Source organism: Ranitomeya imitator, chromosome 4, assembly GCF_032444005.1.
Source record: "Ranitomeya imitator isolate aRanImi1 chromosome 4, aRanImi1.pri, whole genome shotgun sequence".
NCBI classification, from domain to species: Eukaryota; Metazoa; Chordata; class Amphibia; order Anura; family Dendrobatidae; genus Ranitomeya; species Ranitomeya imitator.
In genome coordinates this window covers 669,022,282-669,048,995 of record NC_091285.1, presented here as the reverse complement: position 1 = coordinate 669,048,995, position 26,714 = coordinate 669,022,282, and the positions used below count along the sequence as shown (strand labels likewise).

The window sequence follows — 26,714 nt, the reverse complement described above, 5'->3', positions numbered from 1 at the left end:
ATAGATGTCCACAAGAGAACCAGCCCACGTCTGAAACGTTAACTTAACTCTCACAACACGTAGTGTGCTGGAGGAAAATACTTCGGTTTCATATCACTGACGCCATTAAGCGCAGTGAAACATATCCCCCCCTTTCCAAAGCCGGAGATTTTGGCACCTTCACTCGCTAAGCAGGGGAGTCTGGACAAGACATCTGCATTCGCTTGCAACTTTCCTGGCCTATGCTCGACGTGAAAAGTGAAATCTTGGGAGGCCTAAAAACCACCTAGTTACCCAAGCATTTTTACCCTTCTTTTCCCTCAACCACCTCAGAGGGGCATGGTCACATACCAGCTTAAACCTCTGGCCTAGCAGGTAATATCTCAGGGTATCTACAGCCCATTTTATGGCTAAGCACTTTCTCTAAATCATGGGGATAAGCACTATTGTGCGGTCCCGAGGCTGGAACTGCCTCACTCTAGCTGATCAGTTATACACCCTTGCCTGTGACTCCTGTGCCTGGAGAAGATGCTCCTTCACAGTGGACATTACTTTTGCCATCCTCTCCTGTAACTGGGCCACATGCTCTATGATGCTCCTGTGTGGCGTGACCTCGGCTTCCCAGGTTTCCTTGGTGATGTCCAGGAGCCCTCACGGATGTCAACCATATAGGAGTTCAAACAGCGAGAAGCTAGTAGAGGCTTGTGTAAATTCCCTGACTGAGAAGAGCAGATAGTCCCAGTCTCGACCTTCCTTCTCAATGACCTTCTTTAGCATTTCCTTCAAGGTCTTATTGAAGTGCTCTACTAGGCTGTCTGTCTGTGGATGGTAGACTGAGGTTCGCAGCTGGGCAATCTGGAGGACCTTATGCAACTCCCTCATTACCTTTCTCATGAAAGGAGTTCCTTGGTCTGTCAAAATCTCCTTCGGCAGACCCATTCGTGCAAAAATACAAACAAGTTCCCCGGCGATACTCTTGGCCGATTAGTTTCTTAGTGGTACTGCTTCAGGGTACCGTGTTGCATAATCCATGACCACTAAGATGTATTGGTGACCTCGTGCAGATTTAACTAGAGGACCCACTAGATCCTTGGAAATCCTCTCACATGGAACCTCTATCACAGGTAACGGTACTATGGGACTTCAGAAGTGAGTAGAGAGAGCGGTTATCTGGCAGGTAGGGCAGGACCTACAATAATTTAGGATCTCCTGGTAGCACCACGGCCAATAGAATCTCTACATTATTCTCTCCGGCGTTTTCTCAACTCCCAAATGTCCCCCCACCCCAAACATGTGAATGGGCCATGTCCAAAACCTTCCGTTGGTATGGGGCCTGGAATCAACAGCTGCTCCACTATCTCCTCTCCCCTGCGTGTGGTCACCTGGTGTCAGCCCCTGGCACTTGAGCAACCCCATCTATCACAGACACATTTTCGAATACTCCTTTTAGAGTAAAATCCTGCATTTGAGCAGTGACAAAATTTTCTCCACAAACCCCCAGATTAGGAAACTCGGCCTCACTGACCTCCGTCTCATTCTCGTCACCTACCAGGACACAAAAGGGAAACTCCTCCACCTCCGACTGTGACGGGGATTGATCAGGGTTGAGTTGACTTCTGTTGGAGTCACTTAGCAACCCCGCCTTTCCGCACAAGTCCCAAAACACGCTGAAGTCCCTCCTGATTATCACGGGGTGTAGTAAGTCTCTCACAACTCTGACCTCATGGGACTCAGTGCTACAGTTTGTTTTTATATACACTCTGACAACAGGGTAGTCCTTGGCATCGCCTTGGATACAGAGGACTCCCACATGCTTCCCTGGGATCAACTGGTGGGGGTGTGGCCCTTATCAGGGTCACAAACTCCCCGAGTCCAATAGTCCAACACCAGCACCCCATTTATGGACACGGGACATGACAACGGCCCATCTCCGGGCTGATGGTCCACACTGCAAGTGGTATGAGCATAATACGAGCAGTGCCTGCCTAGGCTGCAATCCATCTGCTCGCAAGACAAAGGACAATGGGTGGCTATTTGTCCAGGACCGTGACACTGTCAGCAGATTAGGTCATTACCAGAAGTCTTTTGCAACCCCTTAACGGCTCCTTGGGACCTCGGAGTTCCCCCAGTGATGGCTATGCTATCCCTCTTTTGGGACCCGGGCTTCCGCTGGGTACCTCAGTATGGAGATGCACCACCCCCCGGCTTCCTTAGGGACCTCTCGTCCACCTGGTACCTTTCTACTAGGTAGGCCAGGTCATCCGCATTCTGGGGATTCCCCTGGGCAACCCATGTCTGTACCGGCCTTGGAAGCGAGTGGATAAATCTGTCCATTACAACCCGCTCCACCATCTGGGCTGGAATGGAGGACTCTGGCTGCAACCATTTCTGCACCAGATGCAGCAAGTCAAGCATTTGGGAGCAAGAAGGTTTATCACCGCAATACGCCTAGTGATGAACCCTTTGCGACTGGACAGATATAGTCACCCCTAAGCATTCCAGTATCTCAGTTTTTAGTTTAACATATTCCCGGGCATCTTGTAAGGCCAGGTCATAATAAGCCTTCTGGGGCTCGCCGGTTAGATAGGGGGCCAGCACCTCCACCCACAGATCTGAAGGCAGTCTCTCCCACTCCACTGCCTTCTCAAAAACAGTCAGAAATGCCACTATATCACCCGGGATCATTTTCTGCATCGCTCATCTTACCGCCTTCCGGACATGCGTCTCGTCACCTAGACTCGTGAAACGGGCTTCCGGTCTCCCACGAACCGCCCCGGCAAACAACTCAATCTGCTGCTGCTGTTGTCTGAACTGGTCCTGATGCTTTTGCTGCTGCTGTTGCATCTGCTGGTTAAGCAACTTACTCGTCTCCTGATGTGCCAGCTGTTGTTGCTGCTGCGCTGCCACCAGATGCTTGAGCATTTCCTCCATTTTGCCTGACTTGTGGCCTCCTTTACCCAGGACAATCGGTTTGACCATGGCTGCTACTGGTGTCCCCGGAACGTTGCCCGCATTCAAAACACCAGTTGTTGTAAGTCAACTCACTTGGCGGTACATGGAGGTAGAAAAACAGGAGCACTATCTCTTTAAGTCTTCAGGAGGTTTATTAAAACGCAGCATAAACCAACTAGAAGTGGAAAGTAAACACAGCCCTTTCGGCAAAAACAGGAAAACAGCAAAGAAAATAATCAGTCTTTCCTCCACAAGACTCAAAACCACTGGAGAATCCTCTATCTAGTCTTGCTGACCAAAGACTGCCTCTAGAGCCCAATTATTTAACCCCTTACTGACATCGGGCGTACATTTACGCTGATGTCAGACTCCCTCCCTTTGATGTGGGCTCCGGCGGTGAGCCCACATCTTTCCAGGGACATGTCAGCTGTTTTGAACAACTGACATGTGCCCGCAACAGCCGCGGGTGGAATCGCGATCCACCCGCGTCTATTAACCAGTTAAATGTTGCTGTCAAACTCTGAAAGCAGCATTTAAAACACGCTTCCAGCAATCGGGCCAGACCCCCGTCACGTGATCTCGGGTCATCAGTGTGTTGGCATGACAATCTGAGGTCTCCTGGACACCTCTATGTTTGTCAGTGCTGGCTTGCTGTGAACGCCACCCAGCGGTCGGTGCTCATAGCAAGTGAGCAATTCTGCTATATAGAGGCGATCTGATCATCGCCTCTATGTAGCAGAGCTGATCAGGTTGTGGCAGCTAATAGTCTCCCATGGAGACTATTGAAGCATGCCAAAAGTAAAAAAACAAAGTTTTACAAAAATATTAAAAATATAAAAAAAATTTAAAGTTAAAATCATCCCCCTTTTGCCCCATTCAAAATAAAACAATAAAAATAAAGTCAAACATACACATATTTGGTTTTGCCGCATTCACAATCGCCCTATCAATAAAAAAGGATTAACCTGATCGCCAAATGGCGCAGCGAGAAAAAGTCAAAGCGCCAAAATTGCGTTTTTTGGTCGCCACGACATTGCATTAAAATGCAATAACGGGCGATCAAAAGATCGTATCTGCACCAAAATGGTATCAGTAAAAACGTCAGCTGGGCACGCAAAACAATAAAGCCCTCACCAAACCCAAGATCATGAAAAATGGAGACGCCACAAGTATCAGAAAATGGCGCAATTTTTTATTTTTTTTAACAAAGTTTGGAATTTTTTCACCACTTAGATATAGATTTCAGTCTAAGAGAGGATTTGCAGGTTCCCATAGAGATGTAGAGTTTATTCTAAGAGATGGTTGGCATTGTTAGGTCCTGGTAACGAGAAACGCCTTACCGTGGCTTCCAGGTACACATGAATTGGCCAATTTATGCGCTAAACATTCCCAATTTTTCATATTTCTAGTGCAGTAATGCAATTCAATTTTCATATATCATGTTTGCAAGCTATGGCGCTACAGAGTGCTGCCTTATTTATTTTATTGTATGAACTCATAATGACCTGGAGAATCATAATGGCAGGTCAGTTTTAGCATTTAGTGAACCTTGAAAAAAGCCAAACAAAAAAACAAGTGTGGGATTGCACTTTTTTTGCAATTTCACCGCACTTGGAATTTTTTGCCAGTTTTCTAGTACATGAGTGTTGTGAATTCCGCTCTTGGGCTCCCTCCGGTGGTTGTAAGTGGCACTTTTGTGAGTTCTGCTCTTGGGCTCCCTCTTGTGGTTTCTAGTGGTATGGCTGCTCCTTGGAGTTAGCTGTCATCAGCTGCCTCCACTTATCGTCCGCTATTTAAGTCTGGCTTTTCTTTCAGCCTGTGCCACTTGTCAATGTTCCTGGCTGGATTCACATCTCTGCTTGGATTCTCCTGGTTTCCTGACCAGTTCTGCAAAGATAAGTTCTGGCTTTGCTCATTTCAGTCCACATGTTGTGGACTTATTGTTCTGTGCATTCTATATTTGTCCAGCTTGTCAGTATGGATTTTTTCTGTTAGCTGGAAGCTCTGGGAAGCAGATTTACCCTCCACACCTTTAGTCAGGTGTGGAGATTTTGTAAACTCTGTGTGGACTGTTTTGTAGTTTTTATACTGACTGCACAGTATCCTTTCCTGTCCTATCTATCAAGCTAGACTGGCCTCCTATGCTAAAATCTGATTTCATTTCTGCGTATGTTATTTCCCCCTCCTCTCACCGTCAATATTTGTGGGGGGCTATCTTTCCTTTGGGGATTTTCTCTGAGGCAAGATAGGTTTCCTGTTTCCATCTTTAGGGGTAGTTAGATCTTAGGCTGTGCCGAGGGGTCTAGGGAGCGTCAGGTACCCCCCACGGCTATTTTTAGTTGCGCTGCTAGGTTCAGGGATTGCGGTCAGTACAGATACCACCTCCTTCAGAGCTTGTCTCATGTTGTTCCTAAACCACTAGATCATAACACATGACATGGTAAAACCAATAGTTGTTCAAAGTACAACTCATCCTCACATGGCCATATTGGCGGAAAAATAAAAAAGTTATGGCTCTGGGAAGAAGGGGAATGAAAAGCAAAAACGAAAAAAGCTCTGGGGATAAACGGTTAAACCCCAGACTATGTGACTCGTTCCATCATGTGACTGACCACATGATTATGATATCACACAGGTCCTGTCAGTACACAGCAGTGCAGATGGAGATAAGATGGACAACTCTCAAATACTCTATAGATGTCCACAAGAGAACCAGCCCACGTATGAAACTTTAACTTAACTCTCACAACACGTAGTGTTGACACATATGATATGTGACACATATCTCCTCTCTATTACATTACCAGTGACTTTGTCACAATATACAGCTCTGGCAAAAATTAAGAGACTACAAAATGTTCAGTTTGTCTGATTTTTCTCTATATAGGTATATTTTTGTGTAAAATGTAAATTGTTATTTTATTCCATAAACTGCTGACAACATGTCTCCGAAGTTCCAAGCAATTTTGTATTTATTTTCTGAAAATGAGAAATTGTCAAAATAGCAAAAAAATGCATTGCTTGCAGACCTCAAATAATGCAAAAAAAAAAAACAAGTTCATAATCATTTAGAAACAACAATACTAATGTTTTAGCTCAGGAAGAGTTCAGAAATCAATATTTGGTGGAATAACCATGATTTTTAATCACAGCTTTCATGCGTCTTGGCAGCTTTCCACCAGTCTTTCACACTGCTCCTGGGTGACCTTATGCCACTCTCGGTACATAAATGTGAGCAGTTCTTCTTTGTTTGATGGCTAGTGACTATCCATCTTCCTCTTGATTACATTCCAGAGGTTTTCAATGGGGTTCAGGTCTGGAGATTGGGCTGGCCATGACAGGGATTTGATGTGGTGCTCCTTCATCCACACCTTGATTGACCTAGCTGTGTGGCATGGCGCATTGTCCTGCTGAAAAAACCAGTCCTCAGAGTTGGGGAACATTGCCTGAGCAGAAGGAATCAACTATTTTTCCAGGAAAACCTTGTATGCGGCTTGATCTATACGTCCTTCGCAAAGAACAACCTGCCCAATTCCAGCCCTGCTGAAGCATCCCCAGATCTTCATCGATCCTCCACCAAATTTCACAGTGGGTGCAAGACACTGTGGCTTGTATGCCTCTCCACGTCTCCGGCTAACCATTAGACGACCAGGTGTTGGGCAAAGCTGAAAATTAGACTCATCAGAGAAGATTACCTTACTCCAGTCCTCTATGGTCCAATCCTTATGGTCTTTGGCAAACTTCAGCCTGGCTCTCCTTCTCATTGATGAAAGGCTTTCTTGTACCTTTACTTGACTTGAGTCCTGCCTCTAGGAGCCTGTTACGAACTGTTCTTGCCGTGCACTTCACCCGAGCTGCCATTTGCCATTCCTTTTGTAGGTCACTTGATGTCATTCTGCGGTTGCTGAGTGACATTCAAATAAGATGACGGTCATCCCGGTCAGTGGAGAGTCGTTTTCGCCCTCTGCCGGTCTGTAGCTTTGTTGTCCTCAATCTCTGCTGCTTGACCTTGTTGTAATGGACTGCCGTCTTAGAAATTTTAAGGATCGAGGCAACATGACGCTCTCTGTGTCTCTCTGCTAGTAAAGCCAGAATTGAGCCCTTCTTTTGCTCACTCAGTACTTTTCTTTTCAACTCCTTTGGCATGGTTAAAAGTTTTTTTCATTCCTATTACGTTTGGGATATTACTAGCACTTGTTTTGTCATCCAGCTTGTCCTATTGCAAGAGGATTGTGAACACCACAGCAGGGATTTTTATACGCCAACTATCTCCTAATCAGAAGCACATTAAGTAGAATGAGGCGTACTCTGGTTGGAATTCAACTGACACTGGAATGGAACGGCCGTCAGACATACAGAGAAGCTGATTGTTATAAAACTGTGCAGTGTGGTCACTTGATTTTTGCCAGAGCTGTATATATATTCCTTTTCAGTAGTTGTGCCTGCAGCCACCCCTTCACTTCTGGTGATAATTAAACCATATCCTTTCTTGTAAGCCAGATCTTCAAAAGGCCAGTACAAGTTTTGCTGCATCCTGTTAGTTGAGTTTCACCCTGCAAAGGCTTCCTCAAGTGGTCATCTCTGTTTATTAGCTCTGTGGACTACTAGAAATACTCTAACATGTGTTATTCTTCAAACCTCTGACTCACTAATGATGGATATGGCTCCGGGACTCATAAATAATCAGGACACAAGACACCTAGCACACTAGGGCCATGACCGTAAATTACTGGATCATCATGGACTCTATCCTGAGTCACTGGTAACTGAGCACAATAGCACATAATCACTGGATATTGATGGACCATACTATAGGAGCAATTAATAGAATAAAAAGAACCTCCATGTTATTTATTGCACCACTGACCCACCAGGGACACTATTCACTAAACTACTGAATTACCAGGGATCGTAGAGGATTATCTGGACATTTAATAATGGGTCAGGGAAGCGTAACAGTGGCCACTGGATAATTATGGACACGGATACAGAAGCAATCCAAATTTTGGCATGTAGTCAGTTGATCTGTAGATGCTCCAGGAGGGTTGTTAGAGTTGTACGGACATAAATCACGCAGATAATTACAAAACACGAACTTCCCACTTGACTTAAGATAATATGGTTATTACAATATTTACAGCGTGTAATAAAATATTCATGAAATAAAGCATTTTCCTCTGCTTCCATTCACAGAGAAAAAACATTAGCCGCTCATAATATCCCAGCTGAGAGCCCAATTACCTCCGATTACAATAAACAGACACAGCGGGGGCCCGAGGAACTTTAACGGAATCTTATAATTGGCAGCCGATGCCGGGTAATGGATAAGAAACAGTAACACCTGTATGATCAACATGGGGGCACGTGACAAAATGTAATAGCTTACACATTATCACATGTTACTTAAACAATAATGTCCCACAATGCTAATTTGACACTTCAAAACAGGGGCCCCCGGAAGAAGCTAATGGCGAAACGCGCGTCGGGGCGAGAGGGGAGAATCGGATCATCCTGCACCATTTGATTTACCATCTATAAACACTAGAGGTCTACAGCTTTTAAGGTAATGTCATTTATGATACATGCTTTATATGAGGACGGCTTATGGTGTATGCCCGGCTAGGGCTATAGAATGACTAAATTGTACCTCTTATACTTGGCATATTTGACGACGCCTTAGCATATAATAGCTTGAGGTGACCTTACCAAGCACTGTGTTTTCATTTCTTGCTGTGCTCTCTGGTATATATATATCCATATTATACGGCTGTAGGTGATATCCTGATCTCCTCTGGGTATTTTTTGCATTGTATGTATCAAACCTTTTCTCTTTTAATCTTTTTCGATAAAATAAGATATATCTTGGTTATCCTTTGGTTCTCTTCCTTGGGCTCAGGGGTTAATTCGTACTGAGGTTCCCATTTGTTGTATAACATTATCACATGTATTAGGTTACTGGAGATAATAGTTTGTAGCAATAAGAATAAATATTTCAGTATTTTATTAGGTTTTTACTGATTTATTTATACTTTATTTTTCTACAACATACATATATATATATATATATACACATATATATATATATATATACAGTATATATATATATGTGTGTGCATATATATATGTATATATATGTGTGTGTGTGAATATATATATGTGTATATATATATATATATATGTGTGTGTGTGTTAGAAACGTTCAAAAATGGAGGTTTTAATAGTTTTTTTTAGCAATTAACAAAATTCAAAGTTAATGAACAATAGAGAAATCTAAATCAGATCTGGTATATTTGGTGACCCCCGCCGCCTTCAAATCAGCATCAATTCTTCTAGATACAATCAGTAGACATTAGATTAGTGGAAATCTGTTTGATAAGATAAAATTAGAGATTTTTTTATACCACCCGTGATAGTTTCTACATGTGTGACGCCCACCGTGACGCATAGTGGAGGAAAGGTTTATGGCGTTGGGGCTTTTCTGGTGCAATTTTGGTGATTTATTGCAAATTCCAGGCATGATACCCAGCGTGGCCACCACAGCGTTCTGCAGCAACCACCATCCCGTCCAATTTGCACTTAGTGGGACCATAATTTGTGTTCCAGCAGCATAATGACCGAAAACACCATCGGGTAACGTAAGGGCTATGTGACCAAGAAGGACAGGGTTGGAGGCTGCGTCAGAGGACATGGCCCCCACAATCACAAACCTCAACCCAATGGACATGGTTTGGGATGAGTTGGGAGCAGAGTGAGGGCAAAGCAGCGATCAAGTGCTCTGCTGACTCCTTCCAGATTGTTGTACGCCTTTACAGGGGAGGAACTGATGAAGATGCTAAGAGTTAAGCATGCATTGGAAATTCTCAAACGAGTCATCATGGGGCAGCTGCTATTTCCATCCTGAAAGCAAATGTCATCAGTGACATCCAATTCAGCTGAAGACTGGGCTAGCCCCAGCTGTACTGAGCATGCGCTATTAGTTAATTCCAATGTATACTCAGTATGTCCGCTCTGCCCATTCCATTAATTGGGTAATAACAGTGCGCTCCCTCCGTGGCTCTAAACAGAAATGAGCTGGAAAGAGAGCACACGTCATTGTGGAGATTGATTAGAGACAAGCTAAGCCCATAAAACAGACATCACTGATGATGTTCCGTTACAAGATGATGATGTCCTTTTCAGCGGCTGGGCTGTTTTCTGTTCTCTCTGCCACATTCTCTCTCTCTCTTTTTCAATGCACACTGACAGTGCACTCTCTTGTCAGCTTGACACTTCTATTTAGACCCGACGAGGAAGCGCACTGTCAGTGCGCATTCAAAGGACTATACCGCGCAGTGAGCAAGATTGCATACTCAGTATGTTTAGAAATTGACAACCGATGCCTGCTCAGTAGAGCGGGGACTAGCCCAGTCCCTGAAACGGATGTCACTGATGACGCTTCATTTCAGGGTGGTGTCAGCAGAGAATCACCAGTGGATCTAGGGATAGTCAAACAAAACGAAATCAGAAGAAAAAAAAACACAAAAGAACAAACAGTACGACAGAGTAGAGCGGGAAGAGTAAGGAAGTTTTAAATTTAGTGTATTAGAAAAGTGGTTAGATTATTAAATTGCAAAAATAGATATTTAGTAAGAAATTCACCTCTGGTTTCAGAAAATCTCTTTAAGATGATAGCTAAAACAACTATAAAAATATATTCAAGACATGTAAAAATTCAAACAAGTTCATGCAGTAGATGAGTAGGTAGTAATAAAAAAGTGACAAAGTAAACCAACAGAATTGATCTCATTAGTTCTGCGAATCATATATAACCTATTAGACTATATAAATGTATTAATAATCTGATGTAAAAGGGAGAACGAAAATATTAAACAGATAAAAGATTTAATTTTGTGACAATGAAAATCAGTAACATCATAAGAGTTACCTCCCTCCCCGAACATTACATAACCGTTACGCTGCTCTCGGCTCTGCAGCCAAGTTGGCAGAAGAATGAGCGAAAACAGACAGGGGGACCCTGGAAGCCTTACTCCAACTCCTCGTGCCAATGAAATAGCCTGAGCCTGCTCCATACAAAGCCGTAAGCGCAGGGTCTGCGTGGCAAGAAGAAAATTATAAAAAAAATAATGAGATATATAATAAGGAGTCGGGATGACGAAATAAAGTGTCACAGGATAAGAAGAGGATCAGGAACCGGGTTACTGTAATAAGAGGTTAAAGGGTAATAAGAGGATCAGGAGCCGGGTTACTGTAATAAGAGGTTACACGGGTAATAAGAGGATCAGGAGCCGGGTTACTGTAATAAGAGGTTACAGGGTAATAAGAGGATCAGGAGCCGGGTTACTGTAATAAGAGGTTACAGGGGTAATAAGAGGATCAGGAGCCGGGTTACTGTAATAAGAGGTTACAGGGGTAATAAGAGGATCAGGAGCCGGGTTACTGTAATAAGAGGTTACAGGGGTAATAAGAGGATCAGGAGCCGGGTTACTGTAGTAAGAGGTTACAGGGTAATAAGAGGATCAGGAGCCGGGTTACTGTAATAAGAGGTTACAGGGGTAATAAGAGGATCAGGAGCCGGGTTACTGTAATAAGAGGTTACAGGGTAATAAGAGGAGCAGGAGCCAGGTTACTGTAATAAGAGGTTACAGGGTAATAAGAGGATCAGGAGCCGGGTTACTGTAATAAGAGGTTACAGGGTAATAAGAGGAGCAGGAGCCAGGTTACTGTAATAAGAGGTTACAGGGTAATAAGAGGATCAGGAGCCGGGTTACTGTAATAAGAGGTTACAGGGTAATAAGAGGATCAGGAGCCGGGTTACTGTAATAAGAGGTTACTGGGTAATAAGAGGATCAGGAGCCGGGTTACTGTAATAAGAGGTTACAGGGTAATAAGAGGATCAGGAGCCGGGTTACTGTAATAAGAGGTTACAGGGTAATAAGGGGATCAGGAGCCGGGTTACTGTAATAAGAGGTTACAGGGGTAATAAGAGGATCAGGAGCCGGGTTACTGTAATAAGAGGTTACAGGGGTAATAAGAGGATCAGGAGCCGGGTTACTGTAATAAGAGGTTACAGGGGTAATAAGAGGATCAGGAGCCGGGTTACTGTAATAAGAGGTTACAGGGTAATAAGAGGATCAGGAGCCGGGTTACTGTAATAAGAGGTTACAGGGGTAATAAGAGGATCAGGAGCCGGGTTACTGTAATAAGAGGTTACAGGGTAATAAGAGGATCAGGAGCCGGGTTACTGTAATAAGAGGTTACAGGGGTAATAAGAGGATCAGGAGCCGGGTTACTGTAATAAGAGGATACAGGGTAATAAGAGGATCAGGAGCCGGGTTACTGTAATAAGAGGTTACAGGGGTAATAAGAGGATCAGGAGCCGGGTTACTGTAATAAGAGGTTACAGGGGTAATAAGAGGATCAGGAGTCGGGTTACTGTAATAAGAGGTTACAGGGGTAATAAGAGGAACAGGAGCCGGGTTACTGTAATAAGAAGTTACAGGGGTAATAAGAGGATCAGGAGCCGGGTTACTGTAATAAGAGGTTACAGGGTAATAAGAGGATCAGGAGCCGGGTTACTGTAATAAGAGGTTACAGGGTAATAAGAGGATCAGGAGCCGGGTTACTGTAGTAAGAGGTTACAGAGGTAATAAGAGGATCAGGAGCCGGGTTACTGTAGTAAGAGGTTACAGAGGTAATAAGAGGATCAGGAGCCGGGTTACTGTAATAAGAGGTTACAGGGGTAATAAGAGGATCAGGAGCCGGGTTACTGTAGTAAGAGGTTACAGAGGTAATAAGAGGATCAGGAGCCGGGTTACTGTAATAAGAGGTTACAGGGGTAATAAGAGGATCAGGAGTCGGGTTACTGTAATAAGAGGTTACAGGATAATAAGAGGATCAGGAGCCGGGTTACTGTAATAAGAGGTTACAGGGTAATAAGAGGATCAGTGTTATGACCTGGTGGTCAGGACAATAATGGACCTGGTGGTTAAGAGCACACGGAATGACCTGATAGTTACTGATAATAAAGGACGAGCTCTGGGACGTGGGAACTCTGCTGATCGCAATCCCTAATCCTATCACACACACTAGAAATAGCCGTGGATTGCTCCTAACGCTCCCTATGCAACTCGGCACAGCCTAAGGAACTAGCTAGCCCTGAAGATAGAAAAATAAAGCCTACCTTGCCTCAGAGAAATTCCCCAAAGGAAAAGGCAGCCCCCCACATATAATGACTGTGAGTAAAGATGAAAATACAAACACAGAGATGAAATAGATTTAGCAAAGTGAGGCCCGACTTACTGAACAGACTGAGGATAGGAAAGGTTGCTTTGCGGTCAGCACAAAAACCTACAAAAAGACCATGCAGAGGGCGCAAAAAGACCCTCCGCACCGACTCACGGTGCGGAGGCGCTCCCTCTGCGTCCCAGAGCTTCCAGCAAGCAAGAACAATAATAAAAATAGCAAGCTGGACAGAAAAATAGCAAACCAAAGAAAATACAAGCAGGAACTTAGCTTCTGCTGGGAAGACAGGTCACAAGAACGATCCAGGAGTGAACTAGACCAATACTGGAACATTGACAGGTGGCATGGAGCAAAGATCTAAGTGGAGTTAAATAGAGCAGCCAGCTAACGAATTAACCTCGTCACCTGTGGAAGGAAACTCAGAAACACCCACCAGAGGAAGAACATGGACAGAACCAGCCGAAGTACCATTCATGACCACAAGAGGGAGCCCGACAACAGAATTCACAACAGTACCCCCCCCTTGAGGAAGGGTCACCGAACCCTCACTAGAGCCCCCAGGCCGACCAGGATGAGCCAAATGAAAGGCACGAACCAGATCGGCAGCATGAACATCAGAGGCAAAAACCCAGGAATTATCTTCCTGACCATAACCCTTCCACTTGACCAGGTACTGGAGTTTCCGTCTCGAAACACGAGAATCCAAAATCTTCACCACATACTCCAACTCCCCCTCAACCAACACCGGGGCAGGAGGATCAACGGATGGAACCACAGGCGCCACGTATCTCCGCAATAACGACCTATGGAACACATTATGGATGACAAAAGAAGCAGGAAGGGCCAAACGAAATGACACAGGATTGATAACCTCAGAAATCTTATACGGACCAATGAAACGAGGCTTAAACTTAGGAGAGGAAACCTTCATAGGAACATAATGAGACGACAACCAAACCAAATCCCCAACACGAAGTCGGGGACCCACACAGCGCCGGCGGTTAGCGAAACGTTGAGCCTTCTCCTGGGACAATGTCAAATTGTCCACCACATGAGTCCAAATCTGCTGCAACCTATCTACCACAGTATCTACACCAGGACAGTCCGAAGACTCAACCTGCCCTGAAGAGAAACGAGGATGGAAACCAGAATTGCAGAAAAACGGCGAAACCAAAGTAGCCGAGCTGGCCCGATTATTAAGGGCGAACTCAGCCAACGGCAAAAAGGACACCCAATCATCCTGATCAGCAGAAACAAAGCATCTCAGATATGTTTCCAAAGTTTGATTAGTTCGTTCGTTTTGGCCATTTGTCTGAGGATGGAAAGCCGAGGAAAAAGACAAATCAATGCCCATCCTAGCACAAAAGGATCGCCAAAACCTCGAAACAAACTGGGAACCTCTGTCAGAAACGATGTTCTCCGGGATACCATGTAAACGAACTACATGCTGGAAAAATAATGGCACCAAATCAGAGGAGGAAGGCAATTTAGACAAAGGTACCAAATGGACCATCTTAGAAAAGCGATCACAAACCACCCAAATGACCGACATCTTTTGAGAGACGGGGAGATCCGAAACAAAATCCATAGAAATATGCGTCCAGGGCCTCTTCGGGACCGGCAAGCGCAAAAGCAACCCACTGGCACGAGAACAGCAGGGCTTAGCCCGAGCACAAGTCCCACAGGACTGCACAAAAGAACGCACATCCCGTGACAAAGACGGCCACCAAAAGGATCTAGCCACCAAATCTCTGGTACCAAAGATTCCAGGATGACCAGCCAACACTGAACAATGAATCTCAGAGATAACTCTACTAGTCCATCTATCAGGGACAAACAGTTTCTCCGCTGGGCAACGGTCAGGTCTATCAGCCTGAAATTTTTGCAGCACCCGCCGCAAATCAGGGGAGATGGCAGACAAAATTACCCCCTCTTTGAGAATACCCGCCGGCTCAGGAACACCCGGAGAGTCAGGCACAAAACTCCTTGACAGGGCATCAGCCTTCACATTCTTAGAGCCCGGAAGGTACGAAACCACAAAATCAAAACGGGAGAAAAATAACGACCATCGAACCTGTCTCGGATTCAACCGTTTGGCAGACTCAAGATAGGTCAAATTCTTGTGATCTGTCAAGACCACCACGCGATGCTTGGCTCCTTCAAGCCAATGACGCCACTCCTCGAATGCCCACTTCATGGCCAACAACTCTCGATTACCAACATCATAATTACGCTCAGCAGGCGAAAACTTTCTAGAAAAGAAAGCACATGGCTTCATCACCGAGCCATCAGAACTTCTTTGCGACAAAACAGCCCCTGCTCCAATCTCAGAAGCATCAACCTCAACCTGAAACGGGAGCGAAACATCTGGCTGGCACAACACAGGGGCAGAAGAAAAACGACGCTTCAACTCCTGAAAAGCCTCTACAGCTGCAGAAGACCAATTGACCACATCAGCACCCTTCTTGGTCAAATCAGTCAACGGTTTAGCAACACTAGAAAAATTAGCGATGAAGCGCCGATAAAAATTAGCAAAGCCCAGGAACTTTTGCAGGCTCTTCACAGATGTCGGCTGAGTCCAATCGTAAATGGCCTGGACTTTAACAGGGTCCATCTTGATAGTAGAAGGGGAAAAAATTAACCCCAAAAATGAAACCTTCTGAACTCCAAAGAGACACTTTGACCCCTTCACAAACAAGGAATTCGCACGAAGGACCTGGAACACCATTCTGACCTGCTTCACATGAGACTCCCAATCATCCGAAAAGACCAAAATATCATCCAAATACACAATCAGGAATTTATCCAGGTACTCTCGGAAGATGTCATGCATAAAGGACTGAAATACTGATGGAGCATTGGAAAGCCCGAATGGCATAACCAGGTACTCAAAATGGCCCTCGGGCATATTAAATGCTGTTTTCCATTCATCGCCTTGTTTAATACGCACAAGATTATACGCCCCTCGAAGATCTATCTTGGTGAACCAACTTGCCCCTTTAATACGAGCAAACAAATCAGACAGCAACGGCAACGGATACTGAAATTTGACTGTAATTTTATTAAGAAGGCGGTAATCAATACAAGGTCTCAAAGAACCATCCTTCTTGGCCACAAAAAAGAACCCTGCTCCTAACGGTGATGACGACGGGCGAATATGGCCTTTCTCCAAGGATTTCTTTATATAACTCCACATAGCGGCGTGTTCTGGCACAGATAAATTGAACAATTGGCCCTTAGGAAACTTACTACCAGGAATCAAATTAATTGCACAATCGCAATCCCTATGAGGAGGTAGGGCACTGGCTTTGGGCTCATCAAATACATCCCGGTAATCCGACAAAAACTCCGGGACTTCAGAAGGAGTGGAAGACGAAATAGACAAAAATGGAACATCACCATGTACACCCTGGCAACCCCAGCTGGACACAGACATAGATTTCCAGTCCAATACTGGATTATGAACCTGTAGCCATGGCAACCCCAAAACGACCACATCATGCAGATTATGCAGCACCAGAAAGCGGATATCCTCCTGATGTGCAGGAGCCATGCACATGGTCAATTGGGTCCAGTACTGAGGCTTATTCTTGGCCAAAGGCGTAGCATCAATTCCTCTCAATGGAATAGGATACTGCAAGGGCTCCAAGAAAAAACCACAGCGCCTAGCATACTCCAAGTCCATCAAATTCAGGGCAGCGCCTGAATCCACAAATGCCATAACAGAATAGGATGACAAAGAGCAAATCAGAGTAACGGACAATAGAAATTTAGACTGTACCGTACCAATGGTGGCAGACCTAGCGAACCGCTTAGTGCGCTTAGGACAATCGGAGGTAACATGAGTGGAATCACCACAGTAAAAACATAGCCCATTCCGACGTCTGTGTTCTTGCCGTTCAGCTCTGGTCAAAGTCCTATCACATTGCATAGGCTCAGGCCCATGCTCAGATAGTACCGCCAAATGGTGCACAGCTTTACGCTCACGCAAGCGTCGATCGATCTGAATGGCCAAAGACATAGACTCATTCAGACCAGCAGGCATGGGAAATCCCACCATGACATCCTTAAGGGCTTCAGAGAGACCCTTTCTGAAGATTGCTGCCAGGGCACATTCATTCCACTGAGTGACCACAGACCACTTTCTAAACTTCTGACAATATACAGTATCTCCACTTCATCCTGACCCTGACACAGAGCCAGCAAGATTTTCTCTGCCTGATCCACTGAATTAGGTTCGTCATAAAGCAATCCAAGCGCCAGGAAAAACGCATCAACATCACACAATGCCGGATCTCCTGGCGCAAGGGAAAATGCCCAGTCTTGAGGGTCACCACGTAACAAAGAAATAATGATCTTTACTTGTTGAACAGGGTCACCTGAGGAGCGAGGTTTCAAGGCAAGAAACAATTTACAATTATTTTTGAAATTCAAGAACTTAGATCTATCACCAAAAAACAAATCAGGAATTGGAATCCTAGGCTCTGACATCGGATTCTGAACCACAAAATCTTGAATGTTTTGTACCCTTGTAGTGAGATTATCCATCCAAGAGGACAGACCTTGAATGTCCATGTTTACACCTGTGTCCTGAACCACCCAGAGGTAAAGGGGAAAAGAGAGACAAAACACACTGCAAAGAAAAAAAAATGGTCTCAGAACTTCTCTTATCCCTCTATTGAGATGCATTAGTACTTTGGGCCACCTGTACTGTTATGACCTGGTGGTCAGGACAATAATGGACCTGGTGGTTAAGAGCACACGGAATGACCTGATAGTTACTGATAATAAAGGACGAGCTCTGGGACGTGGGAACTCTGCTGACCGCAATCCCTAATCCTATCACACACACTAGAAATAGCCGTGGATTGTTCCTAACGCTCCCTATGCAACTCGGCACAGCTTAAGGAACTAGCTAGCCCTGAAGATAGAAAAATAAAGCCTACCTTGCCTCAGAGAAATTCCCCAAAGGAAAAGGCAGCCCCCCCACATATAATGACTGTGAGTAAAGATGAAAATACAAACACAGAGATGAAATAGATTTAGCAAAGTGAGGCCCGACTTACTGAACAGACTGAGGATAGGAAAGGTTGCTTTGCGGTCAGCACAAAAACCTACAAAAAGACCACGCAGAGGGCGCAAAAAGACCCTCCGCACCGACTCACGGTGCGGAGGCGCTCCCTCTGCATCCCAGAGCTTCCAGCAAGCAAGAACAATAATAAAAATAGCAAGCTGGACAGAAAAATAGCAAACCAAAGAAAATACAAGCAGGAACTTAGCTTCTGCTGGGAAGACAGGTCACAAGAACGATCCAGGAGTGAACTAGACCAATACTGGAACATTGACAGGTGGCATGGAGCAAAGATCTAAGTGGAGTTAAATAGAGCAGCCAGCTAACGAATTAACCTCGTCACCTGTGGAAGGAAACTCAGAAACACCCACCAGAGGAAGTCCATGGACAGAACCAGCCGAAGTACCATTCATGACCACAGGAGGGAGCCCGACAACAGAATTCACAACAGATCAGGAGCCGGGTTACTGTAATAAGAGGTTACAGGGGTAATGAGAGGATCAGGAGCCGGGTTACTGTAATAAGAGGTTACAGGGTAATAAGAGGATCAGGAGCCGGGTTACTGTAATAAGAGGTTACAGGGTAATAAGAGGATCAGGAGCCGGGTTACAGTAATAAGAGGTTACAGGGGTAATGAGAGGATCAGGAGCCGGGTTACTGTAATAAGAGGTTACAGTGGTAATAAGAGGATCAGGAGCCGGGTTACTGTAATAAGAGGTTACAGGGTAATAAGAGGATCAGGAGCCGGGTTACTGTAATAAGAGGTTACAGGGTAATAAGAGGATCAGGAGCCGGGTTACTGTAATAAGAGGTTACAGGGTAATGAGAGGATCAGGAGCCGGGTTACTGTAATAAGAGGTTACAGGGGTAATAAGAGGATCAGGAGCCGGGTTACTGTAATAAGAGGTTACAGGGGTAATAAGAGGATCAGGAGCCGGGTTACTGTAATAAGAGGTTACAGGGTAATAAGAGGATCAGGAGCCGGGTTACTGTAATAAGAGGTTACAGGGGTAATAAGAGGATCAAGAGCCGGGTTACTGTAATAAGAGGTTACAGGGTAATTAGAGGATCAGGAGCCGGGTTACTGTAATAAGAGGTTACAGGGATAATAAGAGGATCAGGAGCCGGGTTACTGTAATAAGAGGTTACAGGGGTAATAAGAGGATCAGGAGCTGGGTTACTGTAATAAGAGGTTACAGGGTAATAAGAGGATCAGGAGCCGGGTTACTGTAATAAGAGGTTACAGGGGTAATAAGAGGATCAAGAGCCGGGTTACTGTAATAAGAGGTTACAGGGGTTATAAGAGGATCAGGAGCCGGGTTACTGTAATAAGAGGTTACAGGGTAATAAGAGGATCAGGAGCCGGGTAACTGTAATAAGAGGTTACAGGGGTAATAAGAGGATCAGGAGCCGGGTTACTGTAATAAGAGGTTACAGGGTAATAAGAGGATCAGGAGCCGGGTTACTGTAATAAGAGGTTACAGGGATAATAAGAGGATCAGGAGCCGGGTTACTGTAATAAGAGGTTACAGGGGTAATAAGAGGATCAGGAGTCGGGTTACTGTAATAAGAGGTTACAGGGTAATAAGAGGATCAGGAGCCGGGTTACTGTAATAAGAGGTTACAGGGTAATAAGAGGATCAGGAGCCGGGTTACTGTAATAAGAGGTTACAGGGTAATAAGAGGATCAGGAGCCGGGTTACTGTAATAAGAGGTTACAGGGATAATAAGAGGATCAGGAGCCGGGTTACTGTAATAAGAGGTTACAGGGGTAATAAGAGGATCTGGAGCCGAGTTACTGTAATAAGAGGTTACAGGGTAATAAGAGGATCAGGAGCCGGGTTACTGTAATAAGAGGTTACAGGGGTAATAAGAGGATCAGGAGCCGGGTTACTGTAATAAGAGGTTACAGGGTAATAAGAGGATCAGGAGCCGGGTTACTGTTATAAGAGGTTACAGGGTAATAAGAGGATCTGGAGCCGGGTTACTGTAATAAGAGGTTACAGGGTAATAAGAGGATCAGGAGCCGGGTTACTGTTATAAGAGGTTACAGGGTAATAAGAGGATCAGGAGCCGGGTTACTGTAATAAGAGGTTACAGGGTAATAAGAGGATCAGGAGCCGGGTTACTGTAATAAGAGGTTACAGGGTAATAAGAGGATCAAGAGCCGGGTTACTGTAATAAGAGGTTACAGGGTAATAAGAGGATCAGGAGCCGGGTTACTGTAATAAGAGGTTACAGGGGTAATAAGAGGATCAGGAGCCGGGTTACTGTAATAAGAGGTTACAGGGGTAATAAGAGGATCAGGAGCCGGGTTACTGTAATAAGAGGTTACAGGGTAATAAGAGGATCAAGAGCCGGGTTACTGTAATAAGAGGTTACAGGGGTAATAAGAGGATCAGGAGCCGGGTTACTGTAATAAGAGGTTACAGGGTAATAAAAGGATCAGGAGCCGGGTTACTGTAATAAGAGGTTACAGGGGTAATAAGAGGATCAGGAGCCGGGTTACTGTAATAAGAGGTTACAGGGTAATAAGAGGATCAGGAGCCGGGTTACTGTAATAAGAGGTTACAGGGTAATAAGAGGATCAGGAGCCGGGTTACTGTAATAAGAGGTTACAGGGTAATAAGAGGATCAGGAGCCGGGTTACTGTAATAAGAGGTTACAGGGGTAATAAGAGGATCAGGAGCCGGGTTACTGTAATAAGAGGTTACAGGGTAATAAGAGGATCAGGAGCCAGGTTACTGTAATAAGAGGTTACAGGGTAATAAGAGGATCAGGAGCCGGGTTACTGTAATAAGAGGTTACAGGGGTAATAAGAGGATCAGGAGCCGGGTTACTGTAATAAGAGGTTACAGGGTAATAAGAGGATCAGGAGCCAGGTTACTGTAATAAGAGGTTACAGGGTAATAAGAGGATCAGGAGCCGGGTTTCTACAAGAACTAGAGGAATAGTTTCAGATGATGATATGTTCAAATGCAAAGTTAATATGTGAGTGAAATACTGAATTACTCCAGTGAGATGTTACAGGGTCACTAGTGTGAAAGGGGATCTGAGGTCTGTTATGTCCGCTCCCCTCCCTCTCTTTTGGATCCCTGCAGGGGAGTAAACAGACTTGTGTAAGGAGGAGAACAGAATGTACTTTGACAAAGCTATTAATAGATTTCTCAGCGACAGGAATGGTGTTAGTGTGAGAGAAGGAGAGAGGGAAGAGGGAGGGTGAGAGCAGAGAAAAGGGAACAGAAAGGAGAGTGATTTTTAAGGAGAGGTCAACTGGGGTAATATGGAGAAATTATGTGAAGAGGAGGACTTAGAACTGTAGTATACAGAGTAATAGGAGGAGATATAGGGAGGATATGTGGGGTAATAGGAGGAGATATAGGGGGATATATGGAGTAATAGGGGGAGATATAGGGAGGATATATGGAGTAATAGGAGGAGATATAGGAGGATATATGGAGTAATAGGGGGAGATATAGGAGGATATATGGGGTAATAGGAGGAGATATAGGGAGGATATATGGAGTAATAGGAGGAGATATAGGAGGATATATGGGGTAATAGGAGGAGATATAGGGAGGATATATGGAGTAATAGGAGGAGATATAGGGAGGATATATGGAGTAATAGGGGGAGATATAGGGAGGATATATGGAGTAATAGGAGGAGATATAGGGAGGATATATGGAGTAATAGGGGGAGATATAGGGAGGATATATGGAGTAATAGGAGGAGATATAGGGAGGATATATGGAGTAATAGGAGGAGATATAGGGAGGATATATGGAGTAATAGGGGGAGATATAGGGAGGATATATGGAGTAATAGGAGGAGATATAGGGAGGATATATGGAGTAATAGGAGGAGATATAGGGAGGATATATGGAGTAATAGGAGGAGATATAGGGAGGATATATGGAGTAATAGGGGGAGATATAGGGAGGATATGTGGGGTAATAGGAGGAGATATAGGAGGATATATGGAGTAATAGGAGGAGATATAGGAGGATATATGGAGTAATAGGAGGAGATATAGGAGGATATATGGAGTAATAGGAGGAGATATAGGGAGGATATATAGAGTAATAGGAGGAGATATAGGGAGGATATGTGGGGTAATATGAGGAGATATAGGAGGATATATGGGGTAATAGGGGGAGATATAGGAGGATATATGGATTAATAGGGGGCGATATAGTGAGGAATGGATATATGGAGTAATAGGAGATATAGTGAAGATATATTTAGTGAAAGGAGGAAATGTACACTGCTCAAAAAAATAAAGGGGACACTAAAATCCCACATCCTAGATATCACTAAATTAAATATTCCAACTGCAGATCTTTATTCATTTCATAGAATGTGTTGAGAACAATAAAACCTTAAAATGATCAATGTAAATCACAACTAATATCCCACGGAGGTCTGGAGTTGGAATAATACTCAAAATCAAAGTGGAAAATGAAGTTACAGGCTGATCCAACTTCAGTGGAAATGCCTCAAGACAAGGAAATGATGCTCAGTAGTGTGTGTGGCCTCCACGTGCCTGTATGATCTCCCTACAATGCCTTGGCATGCTCCTGATGAGGCAGCAGATGGTTTCCTGAGGGATCTCCTCCCAGACCTGGACTAAAGCATCAGCCAACTCCTGGACAGTCTGTGGTGCAACGTGACGTTGGTGGATGGTGCGAGACATGATGTCCCAGATGTGTTCAATCGGATTCAGGTCTCGGGAACGGGCGGCCAGTCCATAGGGAGCCGGGTTACTGTATTAAGAGGTTACAGGGGTAATAAGAGGATCAGGAGCCGGGTTACTATAATAAGAGGTTACAGGGTAATAAGAGGATCAGGAGCCGGGTTACTGTAATAAGAGCTTCTGTAATAGCTTCAATGCCTTCATCTTGCAGGAACTGCTGACACACTCCAGCCACATGAGGTCTGCCATTGTCCTGCATAAGGAGGAACCCAGGGCCAACTGCACCAGTATATGGTCTCACAAGGGGTGTGAGGATTTAATCTCGGCACCTAATGGCAGTCAGGCTACCTCTGGCGAGCACATGGAGGGCTGTGCGGCCCTCCAAAGACATGCCACCCCACACCATTACTGACCTACTGCGAAACTGGTCATGCTGAAGGATGTTGCAGGCAGCAGATTGCTCTCCACTGCGACTCCAGACTCTGTCACGTCTGTCACATGTGCTCAGTGTGAACCTGCTTTCATCTGTGAAGAGCACAGGGTGCCAGTGGAGAATTTGCCAATCCTGGTGTTCTGTGGCAAATGCCAAGCATCCTGCACGGTGTTGGGCTGTGAGCACAACCCCCATCTGTGGACATCGGACACTCAGACCATTGTCATGGAGTCGTTTTCTAACCGTTTGTGCAGACACATGCACATTTGTGGCCTGCTGGAGGTCATTTTGCAGGGCTCTGGCACTGCTCCTCCTGTTCTTCCTTGCACAAAGGCTGGGGTAGCGGTCCTGCTGCTGGGTTGTTGCCCTCCTATGGCCCCCTCCATGTCTTCTGGTGTACCGGCCTGTCTCCTGGTAGCGCCTCCAGCCTCTGGACACTACGCTGACAGACCCAGCAAACCTTTTTGCCACAGCTCGCATTGATGTGCCATCCTGGATGAGCTGCACTACCTGAGCCACTTGTGTGGGTTGTAGAGTCCCGTCTCATGCTATCACGAGTGTGAAAGCACCACCGACATTCAAAAGTGACCAAAACATCAGCCATAGAGCATTGGTACTGAGATGTGGTCTGTGGTCCCCACCTGCAGAACCACTCCTTTATTGAGGGTGTCTTGATAATTGCCAATAATTTCCATCTGTTGTCTATTCTGACAGAATGTGATATTGATTTTCACTCTATGTTGCTTCCTAAGTGGACAGTTTGATTTCACAGAAGTTTGATTTATTAATTGGAGTTATATTCTGTTGTTTAAGTGTTCCCTTTATTTTTTTGAGCAGTGTATTTACTATGGGAAGAGTTTATATGGAGCTCGTGGACATGGCAAAAAAGATAATTATGGGGTTGCAATATAGCTATGTGTTCCTTATTTCTCTGTAATGACGGCTGCCTCATTGTCGCCATGATCTGTGATGGACAGTGGCTGGTTATAGGGAATGTAGTATATGGGTGTATGCTCCGGCTGTATTTCCAGCCTCGGTCTATCCTCCAGGAGACCCTCCATGACTATAGGCCTGATGAGCACATCCTAATGTGGAGCAGCCGGGGTTATTTGTGGCAATGGGGGGCGTTGCAGGATCTATGGAAGAACAGGGCTTATTTGTGTCTGCTGTTTGTGATCCCCCTTTTCTGTTCTCCCGCCTTCTTTCTACAACCTCAGTACATGCACCAGCCGCCCCTCCCTGCCCCGATCATTTATCATACAGTCTGCCCTTAATGTCCTGCTTTTCTTAGAAAAACACATTCAAGGCTGCGGGGCGGGGAATGGGGTATGTAAGGACACAGTCAACATATGGTGACAGCAAACCTTTTACATTGCTGCTAATCCCTCCCAAACCAGGGACAGGCAGAGCATTACTCCCTGCAAACACCTACAGAGCATTGCTCCTCATGCTCTGCACCATGTATTAACCCTCTGCGACAGAAGGATCTGCAGATGCTTGCACCTGAGTGATTTCATTCAGAGGGTAGATCGCTGCTCGTTTAAATTGGGTAAGAACAGAAAATTAGATCATTTGTTTCAAGAAATGGCTCCACTTATCACAGTTTAACTCATTTCAAGTCAATGGGGGTTAATAGGCTGAGGCTGCAATACCCGAAATGGCCTACGTTAAAGAGTGGCGCTGTTTCTTGAAAGAAAAAAAAATAGTTGTCCCTTTTTATATTCTTATATAATGACCCCACCAATAATCTGCAGGATTGACCCGGATAGAAGATAAAAACTACAAGGTAACATAGTAACATAGTAACATAGTTAGTAAGGCCGAAAAAAGACATTTGTCCATCCAGTTCAGCCTATATTCCATCATAATAAATCCCCAGATCTACGTCCTTCTACAGAACCTAATAATTGTATGATACAATATTGTTCTGCTCCAGGAAGACATCCAGGCCTCTCTTGAACCCCTCGACTGAGTTCGCCATCACCACCTCCTCAGGCAAGCAATTCCAGATTCTCACCGCCCTAACAGTAAAGAATCCTCTTCTATGTTGGTGGAAAAACCTTCTCTCCTCCAGACGCAAAGAATGCCCCCTTGTGCCCATCACCTTCCTTGGTATAAACAGATCCTCAGCGAGATATTTGTATTGTCCCCTTATATACTTATACATGGTTATTAGATCGCCCCTCAGTCGTCTTTTTTCTAGACTAAATAATCTTAATTTCGCTAATCTATCTGGGTATTGTAGTTCTCCCATCCCCTTTATTAATTTTGTTGCCCTCCTTTGTACTCTCTCTAGTTCCATTATATCCTTCATGAGCACCGGTGCCCAAAACTGGACACAGTACTCCATGTGCGGTCTAACTAGGGATTTGTACAGAGGCAGTATAATGCTCTCATCATGTGTATCCAGACCTCTTTTAATGCACCCCATGATCCTGTTTGCCTTGGCAGCTGCTGCCTGGCACTGGCTGCTCCAGGTAAGTTTATCATTAACTAGGATCCCCAAGTCCTTCTCCCTGTCAGATTTACCCAGTGGTTTCCCGTTCAGTGTGTAATGGTGATATTGATTCCTTCTTCCCATGTGTATAACCTTACATTTATCATTGTTAAACCTCATCTGCCACCTTTCAGCCCAAGTTTCCAACTTATCCAGATCCATCTGTAGCAGAATACTATCTTCTCTTGTATTAACTGCTTTACATAGTTTTGTATCATCTGCAAATATCGATATTTTACTGTGTAAACCTTCTACCAGATCATTAATGAATATGTTGAAGAGAACAGGTCCCAATACTGACCCCTGCGGTACCCCACTGGTCACAGCGACCCAGTTAGAGACTATACCATTTATAACCATGCTCTGCTTTCTATCACTAAGCCAGTTACTAACCCATTTACACACATTTTCCCCCAGACCAAGCATTCTCATTTTGTGTACCAACCTCTTGTGCGGCACGGTATCAAACGCTTTGGAAAAATCGAGATATACCACGTCCAATGACTCACCGTGGTCCAGCCTATAGCTTACCTCTTCATAAAAACTGATTAGATTGGTTTGACAGGAGCGATTTCTCATAAACCCATGCTGATATGGAGTTAAACAGTTATTCTCATTGAGATAATCCAGAATAACATCCCTCAGAAACCCTTCAAATATTTTACCAACAATAGAGGTTAGACTTACTGGCCTATAATTTCCAGGTTCACTTTTAGAGCCCTTTTTGAATATTGGCACCACATTTGCTATGCGCCAGTCCTGCGGAACAGACCCCGTCGCTATAGAGTCCCTAAAAATAAGAAATAATGGTTTATCTATTACATTACTTAGTTCTCTTAGTACT

At 44.7% G+C, this 26,714-nt stretch overlaps 1 long non-coding RNA gene across 1 annotated transcript in view; it reads left to right on the top strand.

Annotated features, from left to right (window-relative positions):
- The first annotated feature begins 8,082 nt into the window (after nt 1-8,082).
- LOC138674343 (uncharacterized) overlaps nt 8,083-26,714 on the top strand; it is a 45,476-nt gene continuing 26,844 nt past the window's right edge. Inside the window, exons 1-2 of the long non-coding RNA XR_011320599.1 lie at nt 8,083-8,305; nt 8,380-8,494. This is a non-coding gene — a long non-coding RNA (uncharacterized lncRNA). The remainder of the gene's footprint in view (nt 8,306-8,379; nt 8,495-26,714) is intronic.